This window comes from Molossus molossus, unplaced genomic scaffold (genome assembly GCF_014108415.1).
Source record: "Molossus molossus isolate mMolMol1 unplaced genomic scaffold, mMolMol1.p scaffold_m16_p_1, whole genome shotgun sequence".
NCBI lineage: Eukaryota > Metazoa > Chordata > Mammalia > Chiroptera > Molossidae > Molossus > Molossus molossus.
The window spans coordinates 10,540,157-10,564,650 of NW_023425344.1; positions in this window are offsets into that span (position 1 = coordinate 10,540,157).

A 24,494-nucleotide genomic window follows, 5' to 3' on the forward strand; every position below is an offset into this window, starting at 1 on the left:
CAGCAGGCAGGCGGAGCACACTGGCTGGGATCCGCTCTCCCCGCTACACGGAGGAGCGGGAGCGAGGGGCGGGCGGAGGGCGGGCGGAGGGAGGGAGGGAGCGAGCGCCCAGGGAGAGCCCGAGCCGAGAGGAGGGCGGGTGGGAGGGAGGAAGGGAGGGAAGGAAGGAGGGAGGGAGGGAGGGAGACTGAGAGAGAGGGAGAGAGGAGCTGGATAGCTTTAGGCACCACTGCTTGTTTTTAAAGAAGCAGTTTGTGGAGAGGTCATTTCCTGTCCACACTGTAGACTAGTTCAAAAATATAATTCTCCTCGCAGTCTGACAGAGGTCTAAGGTTTGGTTTTAATTTTTTCCCTCCAGCCAGGACCCTTCACGACCTGATTGCTGAGCTTGTTAGCATATAGGTGGTTTAAGGGCCTGAGCCAAGCACCCCTGACAGCCCACTGTTGTCAGGTATCAGAAATGTGAGGACTGGGACCCACACGGGGGCCTGGCCCCCCACCGGGAGCTGGGGATGCGCTCCCTGCCCAGCTTTCCCTCTGCGCTGACCTCCCCCTCCAGTTTTGTTTTTAGTTGCTGTTGTTCCCAGGGCTTGCCACCCTCCCGTCCCTCTCCTTCCCAGCCCCTCCCCTCCTCCCAGGGTTTCCTTCAGGCGGGTTTAAGGGGGCCTGGATCCAGGTGTCCTAAGCATTTTCAGGTAAAACAACCATTGGGAATGTTGAATGCCTGAGGTACATCCATGGAGCAATGGACTTGGTACCCAGGAGACAAACACACACACACACACACACACACACACACACACACACAAAAACCCTCCAGAAGCACATCTCCCAATAAAAAGCAAGGAGGAAACTTCCCCAAAAACAACCATGGAAAATTCAATTGAGTAGGAAATTGCAGATAATTGAATGGCGTATCCCCAAACAACATGTTCAACTCATGGAGATGGGTCTTTATTTTCCAATATTGGTCAAGTCCATAAATCTTTTCCCAACTGTGCTATATGATAACTGGGAGAAAACAGCCCGTGGAAGGGAAAGGAATCTCTATAGAGAATTAAATGATCTATATGGCAATCAAATTCTGTTGGGACCAATGATAACCAAATATATACCCCTTAAACAAAGCTCAGACACAGATAATGTAAATGTATTGAGCTAATACCTAGCCAGGTCATTGGTATTAAGGAAAGAAAGCAAAGACCACCAAAAGCAAGAAGCATGCAAGACCTGAATGTAAATTCATGCAAATGAGACATTTCTTCTTTTCAATAAGCAGATTAATTAACTTTCTGCCCCACTCATGGCTTGGGGTATCTCCAAGTCACTAGCCAACAGGGGATAAGGTATTGCTAATTCTGTAATTTACACTCTTAAGAATACTTAGGCATAGAAATGCCCCCAAATCGCTGTCCTCCTTGGTCCTTTTCCATAATTGCATGAAATGTTCACAGAGTCCACCCCAAAAGTCCAGGGCAGCCCAATGCAATCGTGTGACTTGCCAGGATGAGATTAGGGAGGCCTGCACTGAGGCTGCTTGGACACTGTCCGAGGAGATGCCGAAGCAGTCCTGAGCACTCGGTTTCAGGTTTATTACAAATCCAAAAGCTGGACCAAATTTTCTGCCAGGTTTGTCAAAACACACAACCTTCTAAAGACAGGATTTCAAACAAATTCGGCGTGATTTATGTTTTGGAATGACGGCCACTGCAAAACCTAACAGTTCCTTGTGTTTAAATTCCCAAACTAAAGAAAGACATTCCAAGAGTTTAGAGCCTGCTTGAGTTTGTGTTTACCTGGCTGTTTCAGCACAGGAATCAAAGTAACACCTAGCAGGTGTAGGAAGAGCAACATTAATCAAAAATCTAAAGCTCAAAACTCCATGTCGGGAACCCCTTTCTGAATGAACGTGTTGCTTTCGTTAATTCTTTCAGAGCATTCCAATTCACAGTTAGAAATATTGCTTCCTGTTAATACTTAATCCAAATCCAGAAGTATCTGAAACTTAATAATGCTTTTCCCATTTCATAAGTCTCCAAACTGGTGTCCCTGCTCAAAAATTCACAATTCACTTCTAACTTGAGGTTCACCCTTATTCTAATCAGAGTGCTTACTGTAGAAAAGGAAAATGGACCATGTCCAATGTTTTCCCTTCAGTGTTTTCCTGCTGCACATAGGGGACTCTCCAAACTCCTCAGCATGGTTCACAGGGCTGGTGAAGACCTCTCTCTCGCTCTCTCTTTCTGTGTGTGTGTCTGTCTCTGTCTCTTTCTCCGCCTCTCTATCAGATGGATCACACACACACACACACACACACACGCACGATTAATTAATTAGCTACACTTGATCTTCCTGAAGTTAGAATCTCATTCCATGAATGTACATATTTGTACTTTTATCCCTTGTTTACCTGCAAAGTCCGACTCATCCTTGTATCCATTTAAATTGTCTCCTCCTGTGAACATGTTTTCACGATTCCACAGATACTTCTTTCCAGTGGGCATGGGCGCAGGCTATACAGCACCAGCCTGGAGCACATTTCAACCCTGATTCCACCTCTGACTTGCCCTGTGAACTTGAGCAAGTGACTAGACCTCTCCGGACCTCAGTTCCATCATTTTTTAAATCGAGGACAATGATAACAATCCATAAGACTGTTCAAAGAATTAGATGAAAAACTGCACTAGAATGTATTAGAATCCACACATATAAATGCTCAAAAAATGTTATTGTTCTTACTTACCTACTGCAGTTGACCCCAGGAAGTTGAAAACCCGTGTATAATTTTTGACTACACAGTCAACCCTTCCCATCACCAGCCCAACTGGGGATAGAAAAGAGTATTTTTGCATTCCTAACTGCGGATTCACAACAGTGAATAAAAAATACTGTTTGGGAATCTCCATATTAGAACCCTGTGGATATGAGGGGCCAATAGTATTTATTGGGAAGAAACCATGTAAAAACACACTCGTGCAGTTCAAACCTGTGTTGTTCAAGGATCAAATGTATATGCTTAGATGCCAAGGAACATCAGGAGGTCAAGGTGGATTTCCTGCCTTCCTGTCCCCTGCAACCAACATGGGGCATAGGGGGAAAGTGTAGCACTAATAAGCCTCTGGGAACATAATTTCAGATTGTAGTGTGTACTATGAAGGCAATAAATAAAAGGCAGACATGGAAAATAATTTACCCCTTTGGGTCAACAGTGTATCTTCTATATTCTTCTATTATTAGAAAATTCACATGCAAACATAGTAATTGTTGTCATTTGTGAAGCATTTACTAGGTGGCAGACATTGTGCTGAGTGGTTTCCACAAATATCCTTCATTAATTTCACAATAAACCAATGTGATTGATTCAGTAACTCTCCCCATTTTATAGATATGGAAACTGAGGCTTTGAGATCCTAAGCAATTTCTTCAAGATCATGCAATCAATAAGTGACAGGGATGAGATTCACACCAGTCTGCCTGGGTCTTAAGCTCATGTTCCCCCTCATCTTTAGGGCATCTCTGTTCTTTGTTCCTAGTGGCCATCGTGGTACTGAGCCCACAGTAGGTGCTCAAGCCATATGTACCCATTAAATGGACAAAAAAGCAAGAGGATGAAGTGGCTGTTGTCTCCAGGATTTTATTCTTTCTCCTGCTTAATTTCACACACCCGCGCTCCTTCTACCCATTCTGGAAGCCTTGCCAAGTGCTCCCACCAGTTCTCCTCAGTTCGAGATCTCCTGGCACCTGCTCCCTAAACTCCACTCTTAGGGTTTCATCCTTTGCTCCATTGGGTTACCTGGTTGGTTTTGCCACTGGTCTGTCTGTCCTGCTTCCTTGCTTCTTGGGGGACCAGCTATGACTTGTTCTTCTTATGAGAAGAGAAACCAACGAAGGGCTCATTTTAAGCCTGCAAATCATCTCCTTTGGGAAGCCACAGGGAAATTCAAGAAGCAATGTTTGTGTATCGTTAGAGAAGGAGCAAGCCTAACCCCAATGTGCAGTCCTCTTAGCCCTAAGGCTGAACCGCGCTAGTTTAGACATAATTCTGCATGTTGAGTATTGAATAAGCTTCAAAAGACTTCGTCTTGCTATATTCAGCTCAGGTTTAATCCAGTGAGTGTTTATTTTTACTTTAATTTGAAATGTTTGCCAACAGTTTAGTAAAATCAAGAATCTTACATAAAATCCAGATTTTAATCTTCTCTTGAAAAATCATGAGCACTGGGGCCTGACTCCACCCTGGTTTCCATCACTCTCTGGCCTTCACCAGCCAACATCCTTAATTTTCATTTACCTGCCTGGTCCCTTTAGGTATTTAAGTCATTGTCCCTTTCCTTAATCTACAATTGCACCCTCTCCCATTCCTGCTAGCCAGTTCTATTTGCTTCAGAAAGTGGTTTCCTTTCCTCCCTTCCACTCCCCGCCTCTGCCCTTCCTTTCCTATTTCTGTGTCCTATATTTTCCTTTCTGCCTCGTCATTCAATAAGCATTTAACTAACAGCTATGTGCAAGCTACAGCTGAGGCATGGCAGGGGGATAAAGATAAAGACCTAGAAGGCATGGCTGCTTGCAAGTGACTTAGAGACATGCAAAATGTGCTTCCTTCTGTCACAAGAACATATCGAACCTTGACTGTGCCAGGTGCCGGGACTATGGCTCCAGGAATAAAACAAAAGTAAACACAGAACTAATCTCCAACCCTGGGGTCTTTACTGCAGAGAGGCAGTGCTAGAATAATCTTGTAGAGGACGAACTTTGAAGCCTCACTGACCTGACTTGAATCTTGACCCTTGCATTTAGCTGTGCGTCCTTGAGTACTTACCCTCTTTGTGCCTCAGTTTTCTCATCTGTAAAATGGGGCTAAGAACAATCCTCTGGGTTTTTTTTTATGAGAATTAAATAAATTAATACATGTAAATTGACTGGTGTGTGGCATTTAGCATGTGTTTGCAGTTGTCATTGTTCTTATTAGGAGAAGTGACAGGCGTTGTCACTCTCAGAAAGGAATGTGGAGTGAGACCGAAGTTTGGAGGACCAGCTGGGATAGAAAGTAGGCATTAGCAGAAAAAAAAATCTAAGGCATGATATGGTCAGCATCTTCAAACTTATAAATGTGATGCTAATTTACAAAGAGCCTTCAAGGAAGGAAGGAATTATTCAAGCCAGTGAAATCAAGGAAGGCTTCACAGAGGAGTTGGCATTTGTGTTTATCCTCACACATCTGTCAGAGAGACAAAGATGAAAGTCTGAGGAAGGTCATGCTGAGCAGAGCAGACAACACAAAAATGAACATGTTTGACATCAGGCAAAGTCAAGAAACCTTGCAAAAGTTGGAGACAGTACAATAGTAAGAAGAAATATGTGGTTTATTGCATAGGCAATGGGGAGCCAGGAAATGACTAAATAAAGTGACTTGCACTTACGGGAGGATGGATTGGATGCAGACAGACCCAAGAACTGAACTATGCTTTGCAAAGTGCGTTTGAGACCAAGGAATCCAGCCCCAGCACACATTTTCTCATGACTTCTCTCTGGAAAATATGAAACAGGAGACCCAAAGCAGACACCGAAAAGTTCTCTCTTTGCACTTGGCTATCACCTACAATGAAAATGACTGCTACTTTGTGCGATTCTCAAAGGCATCTTCCCATCAGCTTCAGTTGTCATTGCTCAGGCATTTCAAACTCACACATGGCACCAGTCCTGGGTGAGGAGTCAGCGTTGCAGACAGTCTGGAAGAGCTTGGGAATCTGTGTCCACCCTCAGTTTGGGAGGCATCTTGACTCCGCTTTCCTGTGGTGCTCACTGTCATTCTCTCATGTCCTCCTGCCTGAACCAAATCTCGTAACTGGAGTGACTAAGGAAGGCCAGCGCCACCGAGAGCAGGTCATTTCTCAAGTACCAGCAGTAAAATCCCCCCCACAGCGTTGACCATCCGACATTCCTCAGTCATCTCCCTGAGTGCCCACCATGGGCTGGGGCCTCTCTCAGACTGCGAGCTGACCGCTCCCAGCCCCGGTCACCTCTGTGTTTCTGTTTCCTCCCCTCCCCTCCTTCCAGTGCACTCCCAGGACACAACACACTCATTCCTCTGAGTTCTCGCACCCTCCTCTCTTTGCCCCTGGCATGGCTGGCTCTTCCTTGGCCTTCAGATCAGCTCAAGGTGTTCCCTCTTCAGAGGGGCCATCCACGACCAAGCCGTCTAAATAACTTGTGTGTGCTCCATCACTGAATGTGTGAGCCCTCTGACACGGAGTGCTATTTGTGGTCACATCTGGGTTGACTATTTCCTTGTATACTCCCTGTGTCCACTGTGAGACTGTAAATTCATGAGTGCTGATGACTGTTGATTTTATCCGCCCATGGACACTTAGAATCTAGCGCACTGTCTCGCATATGTGGGTGCTCAGTATATTTTTATAAAATAATGGAGGCAAACTTATCAGAGTGAATCCCAGGAGCTGACTAGCAATTCACGTTCTCTAATAGACAAGACTATACATACAAGGGAAAGCAAAAGTAGGTTTACATTTGTTCATATGGAAAAAACAGTTATTTATTTTACCACATGAACAACTGTAAACCTACTTCTGCCCACCGCTGTGCAATAAGGATGTATAAAAGCTATTTTCATTCATTCATTCACTCATTCATTCATTCAGAAAGCAATTATTGGGTACTGATCAGCAACTCAGATACTATGCTAATTACCAGACAAACAAAAATGGACAAATCCGATAACTTGAGAGACCCTCTTTCTAGGGGCCTTCTCTTTGTAATGTCCTTCTTATCACTGACATTAGTTTTAGTTTCTTTATTTATAAAATGATGATAACAGTACTAATTTTATAGAGCCATTGTGGGCATTAAGGAAGAATACTTTCTGCTCAATTACACTAACTAACCTTATATGGCTATTAAAAATGTCAGGCACTGTTCCAAGCATTTTATAAATATTAGCTCCTTCAATCCTTACAACAACCCCATAGGTAAAGACTACCATGTTCCTAGTTCATAGATGAGAAAGTGTGGGCACAGAGGAGCCGAGAAACTTGCCCAGGGTCAGCCAGGTGGTGATTGCTGGGATGGACACTGAACCCAGGCGGTCTGTTGATGAGCTCAGCCAATATGTCCACAGCCTCTGTTTGTCTGCACACTTGGCTGTGAGCTGCTGGAGAACAGAGAACAGGCCTCTCTAGTACATGGTCACACAGACATACAACGCATTTTGTCATGAAGAGACATAGATAAGAGAGGATGCAGTGTATCATTTGGAACTCTCGTTTGCAAGCAAGGGAGAACTTACTCCCAATGTCATTAGCAAAAAAGAGAAGAAGTGAGTTTATTGGCTTATGGCATTAGAAAAGTCAGAAGTATCTGCATTCAGGTACAGTGGGATCCAGGGGCCTAATTTAAGCCCTGCAGGCTCTTCACTCACAGGTGGGCTTTGGCCATGTGGTGACTATGGCCAGGAACAGGCTATGTCAGCCCAAGCTTGCCCAGCGAAAGAGAGGCTTCCTTTGCAGGAGTTCAAATAAAAATTCCAGTGTTGACTCTCATCGCCCGGTTTGGACATAAATGCCCACATCCAAACCAATCACTGTGGCCAGTCCTGGGTCACATGTCCACCTTTCCAGCCTGGCCCAGAGTGGGTCTTTCTAAAGCTAAGGACCTGCATACATGGCAGGGTCCCTCCCAGAAGGTCGCTATAGTGAGTTGAACTATGCCCCCCAAAATATAAGTTCGAGTTCTAACCCCCAGTACCTGTGACTGTGACCTTATTTGTAGATAGGGCCTTAGTGGATGTAGCCAGGTTTAAATGAGGTCGTACTGGCTTAGGATGGATCTAAATGCCAGGGCTGGTGACACGGGGGTGCAGACACACATGGAGGGAAGATGGCCAGGGAAAGAGGGAGGCAGAAACTGGACTGATGCTGTTAAGCCAGGAAAGCACCAGAAGATATGAAGAAGCAAGGAAGGATTAGTGGTGCAGCCTTCAGAGGGAGCGTGGCGTCGCCGATACCTTGATGGAGACTGAGAGGCTCGAGAGCTGCAGAAGAATGTGTTTCTGACGACCTCCGCCTCCCAGTGTGGGCCTGGATGCGGCAGCTCTGTGGTAGAGGCGGGCCTGGTAGGCAAGCCCTTCCAAACCCACCACCCAGATGCCAGCTCGGCTCAAAGCAACACGACTTGGAAGGACTATAAGGAAACCCCGTGTGTCGTCTCTTTCTAGAGTAAGAATAATAAAACAATAGTGTCATTTACTGATTGCCTACTAATTACCACGCAAATGTAGAGTCTGGTGCTTTACATAAAATTGTATCTTTCACAATGCCCGCTGACTTAGCCTTTGTTTCTATGCATGAAGCAGCTACCATACACAGAACGGACCTCCTCCTAAATTATGGATAAGATCCCTGAGGGCAGGTGCTATATTTTACTGATCTTATGTGACACCCTTCCCCTAAATCACACACACGTGCACACGCACACACACCACGCACATCACGAAACTGTGCGCTGTGATCATACCAAGGTGGGTGACAAATGTTTCACAAACACTGTGCCGGCTGAATCCGACTGTTGCACAACTGTTTCCTAACACTAAAATTAGGATTCATGGTATCACATATTTTTCCTCACGCTATTTCCTCAGACCTTTCTTATGAACACTGCACCCCTCCCATCTGCTCCCTCTCTCCGGGAGGCTTTCAGATTGGCTGCTGTGACCCCAGGACTTGACAGACACCCCGAAGGCTGGAGGAGAGCCGGTGCGGCTGCCAGGCTCCCAGAGCCTGCTGAGGACAAACTTCTGCGGCACAACCCGAACCGGACAATCAGTGGTGCACAAAGGAACCCCCCAGTGCCGTGCCTGATCGGAACTGACTTCTGAATCCCTCTGTCATTGGCGCTGACACCAAAGTGGGTGTGTGCGTTTCTTTCATAAAAGCCCTACCCTAACCCAAGATCAAACTATTTATTTTGGAAAATAACTGTATATAATAGTACATTTTCCAGAAGCGACCAGGTTTCCCCCTGCCATTTGCCATCGCCTTTGAAGTATGAAACAGACCAGGTAACTCGGAGAAACTACAGTTCTACGAAAACAGCACTCCGCGCTCTGCTGTTTGCTGGGAACTCAGCCTTTACCCACTGATTTTATCAGTCCGCTCTCCGCTTTTATCTTCTTTGTTTCCCAACTGAGTTGTCATTACCTGTTTTCTACACATTGTTTTTTAACGGCTGTGGAGAATTGCCTGTGTGAATGGACCTTAACTGATCTAACTGTCCCCCAGAGTAGACACCTGCATTATTTCCGATTTTCTCTAATGCAACAATCCTTGAATAAATACCCTAATATCTTTTTTCCTGCTCTATCGAAGTATAATTGACAAATAAAAATTGTATCTATTTAGGGTGTGTAGCGTGACGATTTGATATACGTATACATTGTGAAGTGCTTACCACAATCGAGGTGATTAACACGTCACTTCACACAGTTATGTGAGTGTGGGCATCTCCTATCTTTTGGTACACCTACATTTATCCACAACAACATTCCACAAGTGAAATTATTTCAAGGCAAAGGGTGTGTGGCTCTGTGAATTGTTGAGTGCACGTTACCAACTGCTCTCTGAGCGCGTTCCATGAAGATAGTTGCACCAGCAGGTTTTTAATTTTGCCTCATTTTGGTGAGCAAATGCACACTTACGAAGGCAATTCACACACTTCACAGCTTGAGACAAATGGGATATGAACCTGCTTTCTCCACTGCATACGCTAAGCAGAAGAAGGACCCAGCAGCTCAGGGCTGGGGGTGCGTGGGACACGCCCACAGCTGCCACGCCCCACTCGGAGCTGCAGAGAGCACCCCCGGTATGACAGATAACAGTGTGCGGGACGGTTCCCTTTTCTAATGTTTCCCAGCGGTGTAAAAACAGGGAAACAAAGATCTGACATTCATCCTTTGGTCTGGATGAAAATCTCACTTTTTTAGGGGGCCTCCTCTGACTCCCCAATCTATGCTTCAACTGTTTCCTTGATTCATTCACTGGACCAAGAAGCCCCGAGCCTTTTGCAGAGAAACTAGCATCCACACGGTATCTTGTACTGAGCACATCATGACCAACTAGGTTGGATACATTTATTGATACGTAAGCAAACATTTCAAAACACACACACACTGTGAGATTGCTATCAGTTGCAACCTAATTTCAAAATGAATCAATATTTTATATACTCAGCGACCTGTACGCTCAGTTAAACTGAACAAATACTTGTTGGCATCTTGATGCATCAGGTATGAGGTGAGACTTGGCGACTGTGATGGTTAAGTTTGTGTGTCACCTTGATTGGGCCACAAGGTGCCCAGGCATTTGGTGAAACATTATTCTGGGTGTTTCTGGATGACATTAACACGTGAGTTGGTAGACTGAGGAAAACTCAGCCCTCCCCAATGCGAGTGGGCTTCAGCAGACCAGTGGAAGGAATAATTGGACTCCAGGGTGGCAGTGGCCGAATAGAGGCCCCTCAGCTGCCAAAGGCAAGGTAGACGTGGACACCACAATGGACAGCAGGGTCCACTCAGCAACCAGAACAGGATGCCTTATTGGTGATAGATGATTTAAATCAATGGTCCAGGCCATTCTCAAACACTAGCTGCTGTGGTTAGAGCTGAGCACTAAGTATTGAGAATAACACAAAACAAATGTCCTCAAGGAGCATACAAGCTAGTCTGTGTGCCTGTAACATGATTCACAGTGAGAATCACCAATAGGTTAGGGTGCGAGTGGAGGGCATTGGGAGAACAGAGAAATTCATGGAATCCCAAGAACTAGGAAGTCTTCTCCTAACAGCAAGCTTGACTCTATGGGTCATTTCATGTAGGGGTCATTCCACACTCTTTTAACCAGTTTCTTCTACAAAAATTCCTACTTCCTTTCCTGAGAGCTACATAAACATCAGTCAAGAGTTACAAAAAGAATCATGTGAGATATCTTTTTGAAAATGTAGAGAATAAAATAGAAAAATCCCATATATATATATATATAATATCAAATGTAAATAAAATTGAAGGAGCCTGGCTGGTGTGGCTCAGTGGGTTGAGCGTTGTCCCATAAACTGAGAGGTCCTGGTTCGATTCCTGGTCAGGGCACATGCCAGGGTTGCAGGCTTGATCCCCAGTAGGGGGCGTGCAGGAAGCAGCTGATCAATGTTTCTATCTCTTACTTTCTTCTTCTGTCTCTAAAAAAAAATCAATAAAAACATATTTTAAAAAACTGCAGGAGCAATCTATTTTTTAAGTTGTGAAATAATTTTCCAATTATAATTGTAATTAATAATGATCATTAGAAAAAATTTTAAAAATTAAAAAAATTAAAGGACAATAAAGAGGAAATTAAAAACTAGTCATTCCACCACCCAGGAAAATAATCACAAACATTTGGGTGTATTTTTCCCTATGAATTGTTTATGCATATATTGATGATTTTAAAATATGATTGTGGTAAGATTATATAGAAAATTGTATATGTTTTCACTTAATATTATGTATATTTTCTTATATACATAATATTATATATATTTTCTTATTTTAATATTATGACCATTTTCTTATATTATCAATGTTGGAAACATAATTTTAGATAACTGTATGATATTCTAGTTTATGGAGATACCATGATGGCTTTAACCATCTTCTTACTGTTGGATTTTTAGGAAATTTTCCAACTTTTTGCTCTTTTGAAAAAGACTATAATGAATATTCATTGCAAATCTCTGGCACAACTTCTCTTTTGACAGATCCTGCCTCAGGTTTATTCGTGCAAAGAGCACAGGAGGACCCCAGCTCCACGCAGACGGCAGCCCGGAGGTCACACCAGTCCTTCCGTCCTCACATCGGCAGGCGAGGCCTCCACTCGAGCCTCCGTGGGGGCCTGGGCACCTTAAGGAGCCTGCCCACCTTAGGGAGCCTGCCCTGAGTGCAGCCTGGGGCTGGGTTTGAGCCTTGGCCTTGGCCTTTGGCCAGCAGAGCCTGAGACCTTTGGCAATGAGAGGGCGTGAGCATGTTTCCCAAGCGTGGGGTGAGCCACCAGACGACTGAGTTTGCAGCTGCCGCCCTTTGGGATCCTGGGCTTGACCCCCTTGGGCTCTCCACGGGCCCTGATAGCCTGGGCACCTGTGCTCCTGGCCTTGGCATGGTTCTGCATCTTCTTCGGGCCGTTTCGTTGTCCTTCTTGGCAAAGCACGTTCTTCAGGTCTTGGCGCCTACCCCTCCAGAGGGTGTATCTCGGTGATCAGGGTTTCTGCGCCATTGTCGGGACTGGTTGTATGTGGTGTGGTTCTGGGACTTGGCCACCTCTGCCCCGAAGCCAGTGGCTCCCGAAGCGCCTGGGTCTGGAAGGGAAAGAGTTTCGGCACCACTTCCCCGTAGTTCCTTCAGAGGCACCCCGTAGGCCCGGTCCACGGAGGTGCAGGCACACGTTAGAAATGCGGGAGACTGGTTAGTGCAAGTGCCTCGGGCAAGTGGGGCGGAGCCGGGAGGCTGGAGGAGCTGTGCGAACCTGGGTCTAACCCTGCAAAGGAGACAGGAAGGAGATCGGCCCCCTGGGTGGAACTGTCTTAGACCCGAGTACAGCTCTAAGAAAAGCCCAGCAGTCCGAATGGAGGACTCAAGCCAAAGCTGTTCATGAGAGGAGCCCCGCATCTCCATGCAGGAGCATCCTGCCTGGGTGTCTCTGCTGTGGTCAGCCACTGGCTGTCGCAGCCCAAGGCGAGAGTGGCCGCAGCTGGACCGCGGGGGTGATTTCAGAGGGCAGCAGCTGGGACTCTCCGCCCATCACGCTCCTGGCATTCAGAGATCGGACAGGCGCAGTTTTGTGGCCACCACGGGAGACATTACCATCAATGGGACTCCAAGTTCTAAAGGCAGAACCAATTTTAAGGCTTTTGAATATTAAAAATTCCTTTCCTATTTAATAAGTACTCTAACAATTATGAGTATTAAAAATTTAATTAAAAAAACAAACCTTCACCATCTCTCTAATCTTGGGACCATCTGTTCCTTCTCAGACACACATTCCCCACCCCCTCACCCCCACCTTCGTGGTCGGGTTCTTGATACCTCTTATGAAAATCTTTGCAGTTGTCTTCTGATCCTTCTCTGCTCCGGTACCTTGTCTTATTATCTGTTCCATACTCCACTGCTAGAATAATTTCACTAAAGCTCCATTTCTGACCTGCTACATCTCTGCTCAGAAATCTGCCAAGGGTCAAAGACATAGAAACTCAATATGGGATTTTCACAATATAGTAGTAACCCAGATTCCCCAAAATGTTGCTAATTATTGGATGCACTGGTTTCCGAGGGATGTGTATTATGTGTGTACTTAATTATATATGTGCGTTAATTATTCATATGTTCTACAATGTATTTTTTAAATATAATGATGTTTTGACATTGTAAAAACCTTTCAGGTCTGGGAGAAACTAGCTAACTCTCAGAGATAACGAAGGGCCCAGACTGGAGCGTGCCTGGTACACTAACCAGTCCAGAGCCCAGCCTCCGCCATCTGGCCTGCGCCCCCAGGAAGCTGCGTTCCTCTGTCTGACTCCTCCCAGGGCTGGGGGGGACCGAGACCAGCTCCACAGCCTGGAGCCCACAACTATCAGACTGACCCGTCCTAGACTGTTCCCCGGCCCTGCCGCATCTGTGCCTCGGCAACCCCGATAAAGGCCGTGGCCCAAGCCCCACCGGCTCCTGTCTTCTGCTCCCTGGCCGCCTGGTGCCTCCCCTGTGGCCCCGTGCAGGTGCCCTGTGCCGGCTCCAGGACCGGGAGTGGAATGAACCCTGTTCCCTGAGCTTCTCCTCCCATGGCTGCACCTGAGTGACCATCACATACAAGAGTACAAAGCAGGCTTCTGTACAAGCACCCCAAAACTAGGGGGCCTTAAAACAATAGAAATGTATTTCCTCGCAGTTCTAGAGTTTGGGAGTCCAAACTCAGAGTGTAGTCATCGTCTGAGGGCTGAAAGAGAAACTGTCCTCTGCCTTTCTCCTAGTCTCTGCAGCCATGTGCTCCTGGGCTGGTAGCTGCATCTCCAGTCTTTGTCCCCTGACATTCTCCCTGCCTGTCTGTCGCCATGTGGTTACCTTCTTATAAAGCGCCAGTCATGCCGGATTAGGGGCTCACCCTACTCCAGTCTAACTGCATCTTAATGTAACTAATCACATCTGCAATGATACTATTTTCAAGGTGACATTCTGCGGTTCTGGGGGTTAGGACTTTAACTTACCTTTTTTGGAGGGGGTGACATAATTCAACCTATAATATTGGGATACTGTATTAGGTTCCCCAGTGAACAGTGAGATTAAAAAAAAACACACAATAACATAGATTTTAAGTAAACCTAATGTATTCCATTTAAAAGGATATTACTTTTGAGGGGAGCCAAAAGGGGAAAATGGGGAACATCTGTAATACTGTCAACAATAAAAATCAATCATTCAATAAAAATGAAAAGATATTGCTTTATCCTAACACCATACCCTCCTTTCTCTTTTAGTATTGAAATGGTCTTTGCTTTAGTAAATGATAGTAACAGGAAATAATGTAAGATTTTTTAAGGAAAAAATAAAAAGCTGGCAACTTTTGAAAACATTTTTGAAATTTAACTTATTAAAAGAAAAATGCACTCCAAAATCCTTTGCCTGTACATCCTTATAGGAAAGTAAATTGAATAAATGCCTTAAATATGTGTCTTATTTGTTTATTTTTAATTTTTGCCTGAATATTAACTATTCCCAAAATAGGAGTCTTAAAGGATTAGATAAAATGGAAACAGATAACATTTTATTGATTTCTTTAGGATATAACTTTGAGGAAATCTAACTAAAATTATTATAGATAAATGCTTAGTGATAATAATGGGTTTGGTCATCTTTATTATTTTTGTGAGTCATAGTTTAACACAGAAATATAGTATTTGAAAACTGGATTCTAAGTTTAATTTATTTCTATACTTGATTATCATAGTTGTCAGGACTGAAAAATTACCGTGGAAACACTCAGATCATGCAATATGTACTTAGGAAGACATTTATGATTATTGATAATAGATACATAAATTTATATTTTAAATACCTTTCTTGGTAATGTCAAATTTGGAGTTGGGCAGATCAGCAGTTTTATTATTTTTAAATCCTAAATGTCTATCTTGATTTAGAGATCCAAAGAAGGCAATGGTATCAATCCAATTAAATAATAGTAGAGCTAAACTCTCTTATTTTTTTATGACACAGACATCACGTTTAAGTAGAAAACACAAGGATTAGAACGGTAGTAGTACTAAAAATATTGCACAGTTTCAGGTGTTTCCTCCAAATTTGCTTTAAAATGTTTTTCTCATTTTTTGATAAAATTAGAAAATCACCATTAGGCAAACACCGCAGCAACTCTCGTTGCAGGAAGGGCCTTGCTGGGTGCTGACCTTTGCGGGCAAAGGTAAAATGAGAAAAGGTGACATGCACAATTTCAAATCTCTCCCCATCATCAAAGTTTTAATTGCTGAAGAAAAAACAGTGACTTTACGGTGGATTTGGCAGATGCCTTCTTAACCAATGATCAAAGTTAGCATGACCAGTCATAAAACACACTGACATCACGCACCACCTAATATAATGATGCAATGAGAAGGGCACTTCTGTGAAGTTCTTGCCAAAAAATTCACGACCTCAGTCAAATCATGAGAAAGCATCAGACTAACCGAAAGTGAGGGGCATTCTACAAAACGAGTGACCACTCGTCTTCAAAGATGAAAAACAGAGACGGAGGAACTACTGCAGATTGGATGAAACTAAGGCAACATGACAATTAAATCAATGTGGGATCCTGAATTGGATCCAGCACCGGAAAAAGGATGTTAGGGAAACTGGCAAAATTCAAATCAGGTCTGTGGATCGGTCGATGGGATTGTATCAGTGTTAATTTGCTGGTGGAGATCATTGCAACGTGATTATGCTGGATGCCCGCGTCCGGTGAAGCTGGCTGAGGGTATATGAGAATTCTCTGTACTCTCTTTGCAACTTTTCTGTAAGCTTAAATTTTTTTCCAGATAAAAAAATATTAGGTTTACTAATAGACTTTGTAATATCATCTTCTATGCCCTGTGGATATTTGAGAACCCACTCTGTAGGGTCCTCAAAATAAACATTCTGCTCCAAACTGTGCTCCCCCTGTTCCTATGTTTTTCTTAAGCTCTTCTCACCATCAGAAATCCACTCCACAGTCATTTGAGGGCCTACTGTGTGTAAAGGCAACTAGTGTCTACAATTGTTGAACTAAATGCTATCATTGCCAACCTACCTCTCACTATAGGTTGTTGAACATCTCTCTAAAATGCTGTCTCAGAGTGTGATTTCAAATTAATCTGGTCAAAACCCAGAGAAGAAGGGCAGGTACTATATTCTTACATTCCTTTAATAGAAGAAAAGTTTCAGTGTGTCAAATAGTTTGAACACTGTGAGTGAATGGGCTCAAGCCCATCTGCCTTTTTCTTTCCATTCCTGGATTTATTTGATACAAAGTCATCTCTCTTTGATGAATTCTTTGCGTTGCCCAAGCTGAGTTGCCTATCTCAGCGTCGACACTAAAGTCTTCAGGAAAGATTGGGCTGAATGTGTTCTCACCCAAGGACATTCTCTGTAAGTAGGTTGATCTGGTAATTAATTTTATGTCAGTTTCACTGGGCCATGAAGTACCCAGATATTTAATCAAACATTATTTTGGATTTCTGTGAGGGTGTTTTTGATGAGATTAACATTTAACTTGGTGAACTCTGAGTAAAGCAGATTGTCCTTCATAATGTGGGTGGGCCTTGTCCAATCAGTTGAAGGCCTGAATGGAACAAAATAAGAAAATATACTCCAGCAGTTTGCTTGTGAACTTTATATGCAACATTAACTCTTCTTGCCTGACAGGGCTATAAATACGTGCATTTATCAGGTTCTCCAGAGAAACAAGACCATGGTGTCTGTGTTTGTATCTATGTATCTCCTACTGGGTTCTGTTTTTCTAGAGAATAAAGTTGTCCTATGTGTTTCTAATATAAGAGGGTTCTCTTGTCATTTCTCTTGATCTCATTAGTAATTTTGGGGGGTGAACAGAGGGCAGCATAATTGGGATATTTTCAAGTCTGATTATAATGATCTCATAATACTCTATTGATTAACTTTGAAGCTTCTACTTCAAAATGTATAATACATTTCAGCATGTAGGAAAATGGCTGGAATATTGACTAAAGTAGTTGAAATACAAACTCCTCTTGGGATTTCAAAAATATATGAGCTATACACATACTTATTGTTAGCCATATTTAATAGAAATCTACTTATTTCTTTGCTTTACTTAAAAAGGAACCTTGTGGTTGTCATTTATTTTTCCAGCTACCAGATATGAATGGCTTGCTACCTCTCTCCCAAGCATCAAGTAACTTTACCTTTGGAGGATGTATTAAAGCAAGTGTTTCCTAAGACAAGTTAAAAACCTCAGTATCCCTTTTGGTCACTGTATAAATGACAACAATGCTGTCTCAGAATTCCACACTGTGTCAAGCTTCAGTAGTCAATGTGGTCAGTGACCCAGATCTTAGATCACATCCCCTGGAGAGGAATATATTTTTCTGAGCCTAAAATGTTGAAGACAGCTCTCTTTTGCTGTTACAGTCTTCATACTTGCTCTTTTGTTTCAGCATCTGCTACGTTAAAATCTAATATATAATCCCAATTATTTGGCTATATGTGAATTCGGATGTATATTTCAGTGGTTTTAAAAATAAACTTGTCATTTACTGGAACCTAATTTGACTGTCCATTTCTCTTTCCAGTGTGTTTCCTCCAAGGGGATTGGAGCCACACATTTTACTATTTACAGAATTCTGCTTGAGGTAACAGTGAAGTTGAATAATTACCTAAGATTCAGGTTTGGGGGTTTGGGAAGGTGGTGGTGGTAGTGGCCTGGGGGTTTCTGCTTTGGAAGCTAAACAATGACTCTAGAGGGAGGGGATATTGGTTGGTGTGGTCAGTAGGTAGTCAATAATAAGTGACCCACCTACCCCCATCTGGAATATGGGATATGACTGCCTGTTTGGAATTAAACAACGAAAACAAACAAATACAGTCCAGCAGACTGAACCAATTAAGGAAGAACTGTTGTCAGTCATAAAGGGGCATTAATCACAAGATGAAAGCCCCCTCTGACAGTGTTAGCCCCTGGCTGGTGCTGTGTCAAGCGTTACATATGTCGTCTCACTTAGTCCTACAATAACCTTAGGAAGTGGGCTCTGCTATTTCATCACCCCGTTTTAGATAAAGGGTTGTAAGACTCAGATAGAATGTCACTTGCCCAAGATCATAGAGTTAGTGGGTGATTGAGCCACCATTTGGTCACTCACTGGTGTCATTGCAATACCTGCTCCAGCTGTAAGCCACCCGCCCCTGACCCCGCTGCTAAATTCATGTTGACCTGCCAGCTGTCCAACGATGAACATCAGGGCATTGTCAGTGTTCTTCACCCACCTCCCTTCACAATGTTCTGCTCACCAAGCATGTGGCTAACAAAGATTTGGCTTCCAGTTTTGTTTTATTAGGGAAAAGACAAACCAGGTATACCTCTGATCATATGAGCTTCTTGGTGTAATCCGGAACATGGCTATCCTGGTCTATAGATGCCAGTGCCTGGGCATGGCTGAAGTAGGTCAGCCTCTCATTCCATTGCCTTGGGTGCACCGATAAAACACCCACATCCCAAACTTTCTGGGTTCTGGGCCAGACATCTTGGAAAAGTCACCAGAGTGCCTGCCACCCTGTGAAGTTCGTATGTCATGGCCACCCAGGAACCAGACAGAAGGTCAGTCCTGAGGACATACATTCTTTCAGGTGCTACTGGAAGTAATCTAAACAATGTATCTAGTAAACATCCATTTCAGACCAACCTTCTTTTCATTAGACAAAGTTTCTGGTCTTGTTCCTTAATCAGACACAGTCTGTTCCTTTTCTGGACATTACCTCCTCTTTACACAGGGCCTAACTGAGGTGATTTCCTTGTGTAATGATGTGAACTGGGGAGTTTGTGTTGTGATTGCCCCAGCTCTTCCTGCCTCCCTCTAGTGGCAGCTTCAGGGACGGCGGGTACAACAATGTAAATTACAAGTCATACCACACATAGCCCTTGTTTAACATCTTCCAGTATCTCCCCATCCCAGGGTCAATGGGGGGGAAAAGGGGACATCTGTAATACTTTCAACAATAAAGATAAATTTAAAAAAGAATAAGACCCAACTATTTATCAGGCTCTACGACGCCAAGGTCATCTGGATCCTGCTTACCTCACTGAGTGCTTTCATCACTTTCCTCCACACAGTACTTCCACTTTCATTCTGAGTTAACATGTCACATTGGTGCAACCCTTAGATCCTTCATACCTGCTTTTTATTCTCCAGAGCTGTCTCCCTCCAGACTCTTTAAGCCGAGCTTCTGCTCATCATTTGGTTCTTGGCTTAAACACCACCTCTTCAGAGAAGTCTTCCCTAGCCAGACAGCCTACAGAAACCCTCTTTCTTCACCACATTTCCAGGGTTGATGATCTCTTCACGCTACTGATCACCACCTGACCTTTTCTTGTGTTTACATCTTCTACCATGTAAATGGAAGCTTCATGCAGGAACAGTGCTTGCTTTGTTCTTAGCTCTATACTCTCAGCATTTGAACTTGTGCCTAGCACAGAGTACGGGGGGATTCAGGATGCACTCGTTAATGAATGGGTTCTGCCACTCTCCCGTCCAGCAGCCATGGCAGACACATAAGTCAATATCGGTGCTCTTCCCACCACACATTCCAGCACTGGGAGGACAATTTGCTAACAATCTTGAGTTTACCTCATAGGCAAAAATAAGTTTCAGGAAGAGTAAAGAGCTGCTTGTAAAGAAATACAAGGTGATGTTTAAAGGAGACTATTCTTATAATATTGCAATGGAAAAAAAATATCTCCATGGAAAAGATGTTCCAAAGCTAAGCATGGGACCCAGAAGCCATTAAAGCAAAGATTGACAAATTTGGCAATAAAAAGGCTAAATGTTTGCAAGACACAGTAAACCAAGTTAAAAGGTAAGGGAAACATTTGGTGGAAATATTTGCAAATTAAGTAATTAAGGATTAATAACATTAGTTTTTATTTAATTTTAAAAATCAATAAGAAAAAGCAAATCATGCACTAGTAAATGGACATTAGATCTCCACAGTTCACACCATACATATGGCCAGTGAGAACATGGAAAGGCATTCAACCTCACTGATAATCAAGAAAATGAAAATTGGGAGTCCAAAATAGCAGCAGAGTGAATGGAGGCTGCACAGACCATCTCCCAGGACCAAACTGGAATTACAACTAAAATAAAGACAAATTGCTGGGGGAAAGCAACAGAAAAGCAGCTGGAGAGGATCCATATAACCAGGGAAAGAAAAAAAGACACTGAATTGAGCCTGGTAGGTCTGTAGTGGTGCAAGAGAGTGGGCTGGGAGCCCATGGACAACAGCTGTTTTAGCTGTGAGCAGCTCCCTGGGGGTAAAAATCCCAAGCCAGCTCCACAACAAAGAGGGCCAGGACAGAGCACTAAATTAGCTACAGCCACTCACCTTGGCCTCTGGCAGAGGGAGGGTGGCCTGGACTGGAACTGTGTGAGGAGACTAGGGATTTGGAGGACACTGAGAGTTTTTGCTGAGTCTTGCCCCCACAGGACATCTTGTTCCAAGAGCACCTTCCTGGAACTCAGGGGAGAAGCAGCAGCCCCTCCCTCAGAGATTTAGCCCTGCCCAGCTGGGCCAGAGAAAGGCAAATTGAGGCTCATTAACCACCAGCATCTGCACCACCCTCTGGAATTCCTCTTATTCTGAACACCTGAGGGAGTTTTTCATTCAGCTGAGGGCTAAAACCCAAGGCTCATCAAGAAACTGAGACTCATAGCCTCCAGACAAAAAGCTAGAGGATAGCTGAACCTTTTTTGGGCTTGCAAATCTATCCAGGAAAGTAAGACTTGACAGTGGTGTTTAACATGGATTCTCCCACACTCATCCAAACCCAGTAGAGGGAGCCACAAACAGTAAAACACCAACACCCACAGGGAAAATTTGGCAGGCCCCCAAACCCACTGAGATAGCCAAAAATGGTGAAATAAAAAAACAAAACCCAAATGAAAGAACAAGAGACCTCTACTGAAGATGAGGTAAATGAGGTGCACTTAAGCAAGTTATCAGAGGTACATTTCAGAGCCATAATCTTGAGGAAGCTCAACAGCATGAGTAAAGATATAGAAACATTGAAAACCAACCAATTGGAAATGAAGAATGATATAGCAGAAATAAAGAACACATTGGAAGGAATAACCAGCAGAGTAGAGGAAACTGAGGATCTTATCAGTGAATTAAAAGACAGGGTAGAAAAAATCAACCAATCAGAAAACCAAAAAGAAAAAACAATTAAAAAAACAGGAAGATAGCTTAAGAAAACTGTGGGACACCTGGAAGCATAACAACATTTGCATCATAGGAGTTCCAAAAAAAGGAAAAAATGAGCAAGGGTTAGAAAATATATTTGAAGAAATAGTGACAGAAAACATCCCTAACTTGGTGAAGAAAGAAGGCATTCAAGTTCAAGAAGCACAGAAAGCCCCAAGTAAGAAGAACCCAAACAGGCCCATACCAAGACACATAATAATTAAAATATCAAAAATTAAAGATAAAGAGAGAATCCTAAAAGCAGCAAGAGAGAAGCAAGAGGTTACCTACAAAGGAAACCCCATGAGGCTCTCAGCTGACTTCTCACAAGAAACACTACAGGCCAGAAGGGAATGGCATGGAGTAATCAAGATCATGAAAAACAAGGATCTGAATCCAAGACCACTCTATCCAGCAAGGCTATCATTCAAAATAGAAGGTCAAATAAAGAGTTTTCCAGACCACAAAAAAGGCTAATGAAATATATTAGCACCAAACCAGCACTACAAGAAATGTTAAAAGGACTACTGTAATTAGCAGAAGAAATAGGAAGAAAAATGTAACCATAATAAACAAAAGTGGCAATAAATAAGTACATATCAACAATAACCTTGAATGTAAATGGATTGAACGCTTCAATCAAAAGACACAAAGTAGCTGATTGGTTAAGAAAACATGACTCATATATATGTTGTTGATAAGAGACCCACATCACAACAAAAGACTCATAGGTTGAAAGTAAAGAAATGGAAAAAAATCTTCCAAGCAAATGGAAAGGAAAAAAGAGCTGGGGTAGCAATACTCATTTCTGATATAATAAATTTCAACAAGAAGGCCATAACTGGAGACAAAGAAGGCCACTACATAATATTGAAAGGATCTATCTAACAGGAAGATAAAATCTTGATAAACATATATGCACCCAATACAAGAGCAACAAAATATATTTAAAATCTTCTGGAGGCTTCAAAGGAGAAATTGATAGCAATACAATCATAGCAGGGGACATCAACACCCACTGATATCACTGGATAGATCCTCTAGAGAAAAAATTAAGAAGGAAACAGAGACTCTAAATAATGCACTAGATCAAATGGATTAAATAGATCTCTACAGAGAATTACACCCCAAAACTGCAGAATTCACATTTTTCTCAAGTGTACATGGGACATTCTCAAAGATAGACCACATGTTAGGACACAAACTAAGTCTCTACAAAATCAAGAAGATTGAAATCATATCAAGCATCTTCTCAGATCACAATGGAATGAAACTAGAAATCAATTACAATGAAAACATGCAAAGACATTTGAACACATAGAGGCTAAATAACATGTTATTAAACAATGACTGGGTTACCAAGGAGATCAAGGAAGAAATTTAAAACTTCCTGGAAACCAATGAAAATGAACCCACAACAACACAAAATCTATGGGACACAGCAAAAGCAGTTCTGAGAGGGAAGTTCATAGCACTACAAATCTACTTCAAGAAACAAGAAAACATAGGGGTACATATATTCTTTCTGACTGGTGTTTCAGGCTTCTTAGGGAATATCCCTAGAAGTGGGATCACTGGGTCAAATGGAAGTTCAATTTTTAATTTTTTTGAGGTAACACCATATTGTTTTCCATAGTGGCTGCACCAGTCTGCATTGCCACCAGCAGTGTACTAGAGTCCCCTTTTCTCCACACCCTCCCCAACACTTGTTGTTTGATGATTTGTTGATGGCAGCCATTGTGACAGGTGTGAGGAAATACCTCATTGTTGTTTTAATTTGCATCTCTCTGATGATTAGTGATGTTGAGCATTTCTTCATATGTCTCTTAGCCATTTGTATGTACCCCCATGTTTGTAGCAGCACTATTTACAATAGCTAAGATCTGGAAACAGCCCAAGTGTCCATCAGTAGACGAATGGATAAAAAAGCTGTGGTACATATACACAATGGAGTACTATGCAGCTGTAAGAAAGAAAGATCTCTTATCCTTTGAGATGTCATGGAGGGACCTGGAAAGTATTATCCTAAGCAAAAAAAGCCAAACAAAGAAAGACAAGTATCATATGATCTCACTTATTTGTGGAATATAATGAACATTACAGTCTGAGGAATGGGGTAGTCCCAGAGACGTGGAAGTGGGGTATAGACAGACAATCCCCAGAAGAGGGTTTGGTGGGGGAGAGATAAACCACAGAACTTATATGCATGTATGCATGAACAATGGACATGGACAACAAAGCTGGGGACAGGGTGGGTAGGGAGGTGGAAGGGGGAATCAGTGGGGGGGGAAGGAGAAACATCTGTAACAACAATAAATAAATTAATTAAAAAAAAGAAACAAGAAAAATATCTAATTGACTATCTAACCTCACAACTTAAAGAACTAAAAAGCAAACAAAAAGAAAACCCCAGAGCAAGTAGAAGGAATGAAATAGTAAAGATCAGAGCAGGAATAAACAACATAGCAACAAACAAACAAACAAAAAAAAACAATTGAAAAGATCTGTAACAAAGAGCTGCTTCTTTGAAGAGATAAACAAGATTGATAAACCCTTGGCTAGACTCACTAATAAACAGAGAGAACCCAAATACACAAAATCAGAAATGAAAGAGGAGAAGTAACAACTGACACCACAGAAATACAAAGGATCGTTAACAAATACTATGAACAATCATACAGCAACAAATTGGACAATTGCAGAGAAATGAACAAATTTCTAGAAACACATAGTCTGCCAAAACAGAACTGGGAAGAGATAGAAAACTTGAACAGACCAATAACAACTAAGGAAACTGAAGATGTAATCAAGACTCTCCCAGCAAACAAAAATCTTGGCCCAGACGGCTTCACAGGGGAGTTTTCCAAACATTCAAAGAACTAATATCCATTCTTAAACTATTCCAAAAAATTTAAGAAGAAGGAAGACTTCCAAACTCATTTTATGAGGC